This window comes from Cavia porcellus, unplaced genomic scaffold, assembly GCF_034190915.1.
Source record: "Cavia porcellus strain 051 isolate PalLab524CR breed Dunkin Hartley unplaced genomic scaffold, mCavPor4.1 scaffold_81, whole genome shotgun sequence".
Taxonomy (NCBI): Eukaryota; Metazoa; Chordata; class Mammalia; order Rodentia; family Caviidae; genus Cavia; species Cavia porcellus.
This window is the reverse complement of record NW_026947564.1, coordinates 678,481-686,961: the sequence shown is the minus strand read 5'-3', so window position 1 is coordinate 686,961 and position 8,481 is coordinate 678,481.

Genomic DNA, 8,481 nt, shown 5'->3' with positions numbered 1-8,481 from the left:
CATAACCATAACCCTACCTCTAAATCTAACCCTAACCCTTACCATAACACTAAGCCTAAACCTAATCATAACCCAAAACCTAACCATAATTGGAAGCCTAACACTAAACCTCTCCCTAACTCCACCCCTAACTCAAACCCTAAACCTAACCCTAACCCTAACCTTAACCTTAAACCTAACTCTAAACCTAACACTAACCTCTAACCCTAACACTAACACTAACCCTAACCCTAACACTAAACCAAACTTCTAACCCTAAAATTAATCCTAACCTTTAACTCTAACCCTAACCATAAGCCTAACCCTAACCATAACTCTACCCCTAACCCTAACCCTAACACTAACCCTAACCCTAACACGAACACTAACCTCAAAACTTAACCCTAACTCTAACCTTAATCCTAACCCTGAATTTACCACTAACCCTTATCCTAATGCTAGCACTATCACTAAACTAAACCATACACCTAAACCTAACACTAAGACTAACTATTCCTAACACCTAACCTCTAACCCTCACGATAATCATAAACCTAACCCTATCCCTAACCCTAAGCCTAACCCTAACAGTAACCCTTAACAAATCTTAACACTAAACTGTAACCCTAAATCTAACGCTAACCCTAACCTTAACCCTAACACTAACCGTAAACCCTAACTCTAAACCTAACACTATCCCTAACCCTAACCGTAAACTTAATGCTAACACTAACCCTATTCCTAACACCTAACCACTAACCCTAACACTAAACCTAACCCTAAAACTAACACTAAAACTAACCATAAAACTAACCTTAACCCTAACCCTTACTTTAAAACTAATCATAACACTAACCCGAACCGTGATCCGAAGCTGAATTCTAACCCTCTCCTTAACCACTAACACCTAACCCTAACCTTAACTCTAAACCTAAACCCTAAACACTAACCTGAAACCTAACCCTAAACCTAAACCTACCTCTAACCCTAAAATCTAACCCTTCCCTAACAAGAACCCTAACATAACTCTAAACATAAACATAAATCTAAACCTAACATTAATCCCTAACCTTAATCATAAGCCTACCAATTAAACTAACACTAACAATCACCGTAATACATAACCCTAACCCTAAACCTAAACCTACAATGACACTAATCCTAACCCTAACCCTACCCCTAAACCTAACTCTAAGACATACCTCAAACCCTAACCCTAACCCTAACCCAGCACTAACCCTAAACATAACATTAATCCTAACCATAACCTTAACCCTAACCCTAACACTAACCCATACATCTAACCCTAAACCTAACCCTAACCCTAACTTTAACCCCAACCCTAACCCTAAACCTAACACTAACCTCTAACCCTAATGCTAACCTTAAACCTAACCCTAAACCTCAATCTAACCCTAACCCTTATGCGAAACGTAAACCTAAAACTAACCCTAACCCTAACCCTAACACTTACCCTAAACCCTAACCCTAAAATGAACCCTTACCCCAAAACTAATTGTAAACCTAACCTGAAACGTAACCCATACCCTAAACTCTACCCCTAAACCTAGCACTAACCCTACCCTAACCCTAACCTCTAAACAAAACCCTAACCCTAAACTTAACCCTAACCCTAACCCTAAACCTAACCATAAACATAACATCTAACCCTAACCCTAAATCTAAACCTAAACCTAAACACTAACCCTAAACCTAACACTATTCCTAACCCTAACCCTAAACATAAACCTAAACCTTACCGTAAACCTAACCCTAAACCTAACCCTAACCCTATCCCTAACACCAAACCCCAACCCTAACTATAAGCCTAACCCTAAAAGTAACACTAAAACTAACCCTAACCCTAAGCCTAACCCTGAAACTAATCCTAACTCTAACGCTAACCATAAGCCGAAGTCTAATCTTAATCCTCTCCCTAACACCTAACCCCTAATCCTAACACTAACGCTAAACCTACTAACCCCTAACCCTTACTTCCCATCCTAAACCTAACCCTAACCCAAACCCAAACACAAACCCTAACCCGAACCATAACCATAACCATAACCCTAAACCTAACATTAATCCCTATCCCTAACCCTACCCCTTAAACAAAACCTAAACCTAACTGTAATACCTAACCCTAACACTAACCCTAACCCTAGCATAACACTAACACTAAACCTAACCCTAACCATAACCATAACCCATAACTCTAACCCTTACCCTAACACTAACCCTAAAACTAACCCTATTCCTGACCCTCACACTAACCCAAAACCTAAGCTTTAACAATAACCCAAATACTAAGCCTAACCATAAACTCTCAGCCTAACCCTAACCCTAAACATAAAACCAAACTCTAACACTAAACCTAAACCTAAACTCTAACCATAACCCTAAACCTAATCCTAATGCTAACCCTAACCCTAACCCTAAACCTAAACCTAAAGACTAACCTTAACCCTAAAACTAACCATAACCCAAAAACTAACCATGAAACTAACTCTAACCCTAACCCTTAACCTAAACATAACCCTAATCCTATCTGTAACACTAAACCCCTAACCCTACCCTAAACCTAACCCTAAAACTAACAGTAAACATAACCCTAACACTAACCCTAACCCTAACCCTAACCCTAAACCTAATCATAACCCTAAAATTAACTGTAACCCAAAACCTAACCCTAAGAATCTCCCTAACACCTAACCCCTAAACCTAACCCTAACACTAAACGTAACACTAACCCTAACCGTAACTCTAAACCTAACCCTAACTCTAAACCTAAGTTTTAAACCTAAACCTAACCCTAACCTTAACCATAACAACTAAGCCTAACCCTTACCCTAACCCTAAACGAAACTCTAACCCTAAACCTAAGGCTAACCTCTAACTATAACCCTAACCCTAACCTTAACCCTATCCTCTAACCGTAACACTAACCCTAACCCTAACCCTAACCCTAAAATATAACCCTAACCCTAATTCTATCGCTAACCCTAACGCTAACCCTAACCTTAACACTAAACCAACTTCTAAACCTAAATGTAACCCTAAACCTTAACCTAAATGTAACCCTAAACCTAAACCTAACCCTAACACTAACCCTAATCCTAACACTGACACTAACCGTTATCGTAACACTAACCCTACCCTTAACAATAACTTCTAATCCTAATCCTAACATTAACCCTAACCCTAACCCTAAAACTAAAGCTAAATTCTAAACATAACCCTAAGTCTAACCCTCAGCCTAACCCAAAACCTAACACTTAAACTAAAACTAACCCTGACAGTAATATCTAGCCCTAACCCTAACCCTAAACCTACCGTAACCCTAACCTTAACTCTAACCCTACCCATAAACCTAATCCTAACCCATACTTCTAACCATAACCGTAACCGTAACCCTAACTCTAACCCTAACGTTAACCTCTAATCCTAACCCTAACCCTAAACATAACCAAAGGCTAACCGTAACCCTAACCCTAACCCTAACCCTAACACTAACACTAACACTAATTCTAACCCTACCCCTAAACCTAACCCTAACACATACCTCTCACCCTAACCCGAACCCTAATCCTAATCCTAAACCTAATACTAACCTTAACCTCTAACCCTAACCCTAACCCTAACCTATCCCTATCCCTAACCCTAAACTAACACTAAACCTAACTTTGAACCCTAAACCTAATCCTAAGCCTAAAACTAAACGTAACTCTAATCCTAACCCTAATCCTAACCCTAACCCATACCTCTAAACATAAGCCTAACCCTATCACTAACCCTAAGCCTAACCCTAAGACTAACACTAACCCTAATCCATACCTCTAATCCTAACCCTAAACCTAACCCCAACCTAAACCCTAACCCTTTCCCTAACATCTAACCCCTAAGCCTAACCCTAACACTAATCCTAACAGTAACCCTAACACTAATACTAACAAAAATCCTAAACCTAAGTTTTAACCCTAACCCTAACATTAAAATTAACCATAACCTCTAAGCCTAAACCTAACCCTAAACCTAAACCCAAACTCTAACACTAAACCTAATGCTGACCTCTAACCGTAACCCTAAGCCTAAACTTAACACTAACTCTAACCTAAACCTAACCCTAAACTTTATCCATAACACTAACCCTAACCCTAACGGTAACCCTAACCCTAACCCTAACCCTAACATCAAACCCTAACCCTAACTCTAACTCTAACCCTAACCCCAACAATAACACTAAACTAACTTCTAACCATAAAACTAACCCTAAAACTAAACCTAAATTTAACCCTAACATTATACCTAACCCTAACCCTAAAATTAATCCTAAACCCTCACCCTAAACCTAACAGGATTCCAAGCCCTAACCCTAAAGGTAAAGCTAACCCTTACTCTAAACCTAAGGCTAACCCTAACCCTATCCCTAATACCAAACCCCAACCCTAACCATAAACCTAACCTTAAAACAAACACTAAACCTAACCCTAAGCCTAACCCTAAACCTAATCGTAACCCTAATGCTAACCATAAGCCAAAGTCTAATCTTAATCCTAACACCTAACCCCTAAACCTAACCATAACACTAACCCTAACTGTAACCATAAACCTAACCCTACCCCAACCGTTACTTCTAATCCAAACCCTAACCCTAACCCTAACCCAAACCCTAACCCTAACCATAACCATAACCATAACCATAACACTAAACCTAACATTAATCCCTAACCCTAAATCTAACACTAACTCTACCCCTTAAACTAACCCTAAACCTGACTGTAATACCTAACCCTAACCCTAGCATAACCCTAAGCCTAACCCTAGTCCTAACCCTAACCCTAACCCTAACACAAACCTAACCCTAACCCTAAACTCTAACACTAACCCTAACACTAACCCTAACCATAAGCATAAGCCTAACCCTAAACCTAACATTAATCCCTAAACGTAACCCTAAAACTACACGTTAAACTAACGCTAAAACTGACTTTAATAAGGAACCCTAACCCTAACCCTAAACCTACCATAACACTAACCCTAATTCAAACCCTTCCCATAAACCTAACCCTAATCCATACCTGAAAACCTAACCCTAACCCTAACACTAAACCTAACCTTCACCCTATACCTAACCCTAACCCTAACCCATTCCTCTAAAACTAAACCGAACCCTAACCCTAAACCTATTCTTCACCCTAACCTTAACCCTTTCCCTAACACCTAACGCCTAACCCTAACCCTAACCATAACCCATATGTAAACCTAAGTTTTAACCCTAACCGTAATGCTAACCATAACCATAACCTCTAAGCCTAAACCTAACCCTAAAGGTAAACCCAAAGAATAACCCTAAACATAACACTAGCCTCTAACCATAATCCTATCGCTAATCTTAACCCTAACTCTAACCCTAAACCTAACCCTAAACTTTATCCGTAAACCTAACCTTAAACCTAACCCTAACCCTAACGGTAATCATAACTCTAACTCTAACTCTAACTCTAACCGTAAACCTAACCCTAAACTTTATCCGTAAAACTAACCCTAAACCTAAACCTAACTCTAACCCTAACCCTAACCCTATCCCTAACACTGACACTAAAACTAACCCTAATACTGAGCCTAAGCCTAACTCTAAACCTAATTGTAACAATAACGCTAACCATAACACCTAGTCTAATCTTAATCCTCTCCCTAACACCAACCCCTAACACTAACCCTAACACTAACCATAACCCTAACTGTAACCATAAACCTAGCCCTACCCCTAACCCTAACTTCAAATACTAACCCTAAACCTAAGCCTAACCCAAACCCTAACCCTAACCATAACCATAACCACAGCACTAAACCTAACATTAATCCCTAACCCTAACTCTAACGCTACCGGTACCCCTTAAACTAACCCTAAAACTGACTGTAATACCTAACCCTAACCCTAACACTAAAACAACTTCTAACCCTAACAGTAACCCTAACCCTAAACCTAAACCTAAAACTAACACTAAACCTAACACTAACCCTAACCATAACCCTAACACTAACATCTAACCCTAAACCTAACTCTAACTCTAACCCTAACCCTAACACTAAAAAAAGTTCTAACCCTTACACTAACCCTAACCCTAAACCTAACCCTAACCCTAACCCTAAACCTAAACATAACCCTAAACCCTAACACTAAAATTAACACTATCCCTAACCCTAACCATAAACGTAAACCTAAGCCTTACCCTAAACCTATCCCTAACCCAAACAATAACACTATCTGAAACACTTAACCCTAACCCTAACCCTAAACCTGACCCTAAAACTAACACTAAACCTAACCCTAACCCTAAGCCTCAGCCTAACCCTAAACCTAATCATAACACTATCGCTAAATGTAACTCGAAGGCTAATCTAACTCCCTCCCAAACAAGTAAACCCTAAGCCTAAACCTAACATTAACCCTAAACCTAACTCTAAACACAAACCTAACGGTACCCCTAACCCTAACTTCCAATCCTAAACCAAAACCTAACCCTAACCCTAACCATAACCATAATCATAACACTAAACCTAACATTAATTCCTAACCCTAATCCTAATCCTAACCCTACCCCTTAAACTACCATTAACCCTGACTGTAATACCTAACCCTAACCCTCATCCTAGCATAACCCAGGCCTAACCCTAACCATAACCCTAACTCTAACGCTAACCCTAAACCTAACCCTAACCTGTACCTTTAACCCTAACCCTAACCTTAACCCTAAGACTAACCTAACCTCTAACACTAATCCTAACTCTAAACCTATCCCTACCCTATCCCTAAACCTAACAATAAAGCAAACTTCTAACCCTAACACTAACCCCAACAGTAAACCTCTACCTAACCCTAACCTTAACCATAACACTAACCCTAACCCTAACCCTAAATGCTAACCTTAAACATAACCCTAACCCTAACACATAACCCTATACCTCACACCTAACCCCTAACCCTAACCCTAATCCTAACACTAAATCTAATGCAAACCGTAAACCTAATCCTAACCTAATTGTAAACACTAACCTTAACTATAACCCAAGGCTAATCATAAACCTAACACTAACTCTAACCCTAACAATAACCCTAACTAAAACACTAAACTAACACTAACCACTAGACCTAACCCTGACCCTAACCATAACCCTATTCCTAAAATTAACCAGTAACCGTAACCTTAACACTTACCCTATCACTAACCCTAAAACTAACCCAAACAATGAACCTAAGCTTTAACCCTAAACCTAACACTGACCATAACCTCTAAGCCTAAACCTAACCCTAACTCTAACCCTAACTCTAACCCTAAATCAAAAGCTAACCACCAACCTTAATCTTAACCCTAACCATAACCCTAAAACGAACACTGATCCTAACCCTAACCCTAACCATGACCATAAACCTAAGCTTTAACCCTCACCCTAATTGAAACCTAACGCTAACCTCTACCGATAACCTTAACACTAACCCTAACACTAAACTCTAACCGTAACACTAACACTAACCCTAAAACTATCCCTAACATCAAACCCTAAACCTAACCCTAACCCTAAATCTAAGCCTAACCTAATTGTAACACTAACCCTAAACATAACCCAAATCCTAACCGTAACCCGAACCCGAATCATAACCTAAGCCTTACCCCAACTGTCAACATAAGCCCGACAATAACCCTAACCCTTACCCTATCCATAAGACCTAACCCCTAAACCAAATGCTAAATCTAACCCTAAAACTAACACTAAACCTAACCCTAGCCCTATCTCTAAGCCTAACCCTAAACCTAATTATAACCCTAACACTAACCGCAACCTGAAGCCTAACCTTATCACTCTACCTAACACCTAAACCCTAACACTACCCCTAACCCTAACCGTACCCCTTAAACTAAAGCTAACCCAGTCTATAATACCTAACCATAAACCTAAACATAACCCTAGCATAACCCTAACCCTAACCCTAACATTAACCCTAAACTTAACGCTAACACTAACCCTAACACATACCTCTAACCCTAACTCTAACCCTAACCCTAAACATAACACTAACCCTAACCTCTAACACTAACCCTAAACCTAATCCTATCCATAACCGTAAACGTAAACCTAACACTAAACCTAACTTGTAACCCTAACCCTAACCTAACACTAAACCTCAACCTAACCCTAACCATAACACTAACCCTAACCCTAAGCCTAACCCTAAACGCTAAGCCTAACCATAATCCTAAACATAGCCATAACATTAACCCTAACCCTAAGGCTAACACTAACCCTAACACATACCTCTAAACTTAACCATAATGCTAACCCTAAACATAACACTAACCCTAACCTCTAACACTAAACCTAAACCTATCCCTAACCCTAACCCTAAACCTAACACTAAACCTAACTTGTAACCCTAATCTTAACCTAACACTAAACCTCAACCTAACCCTATCCCTAACCGTAACATTAACCCTAACCATA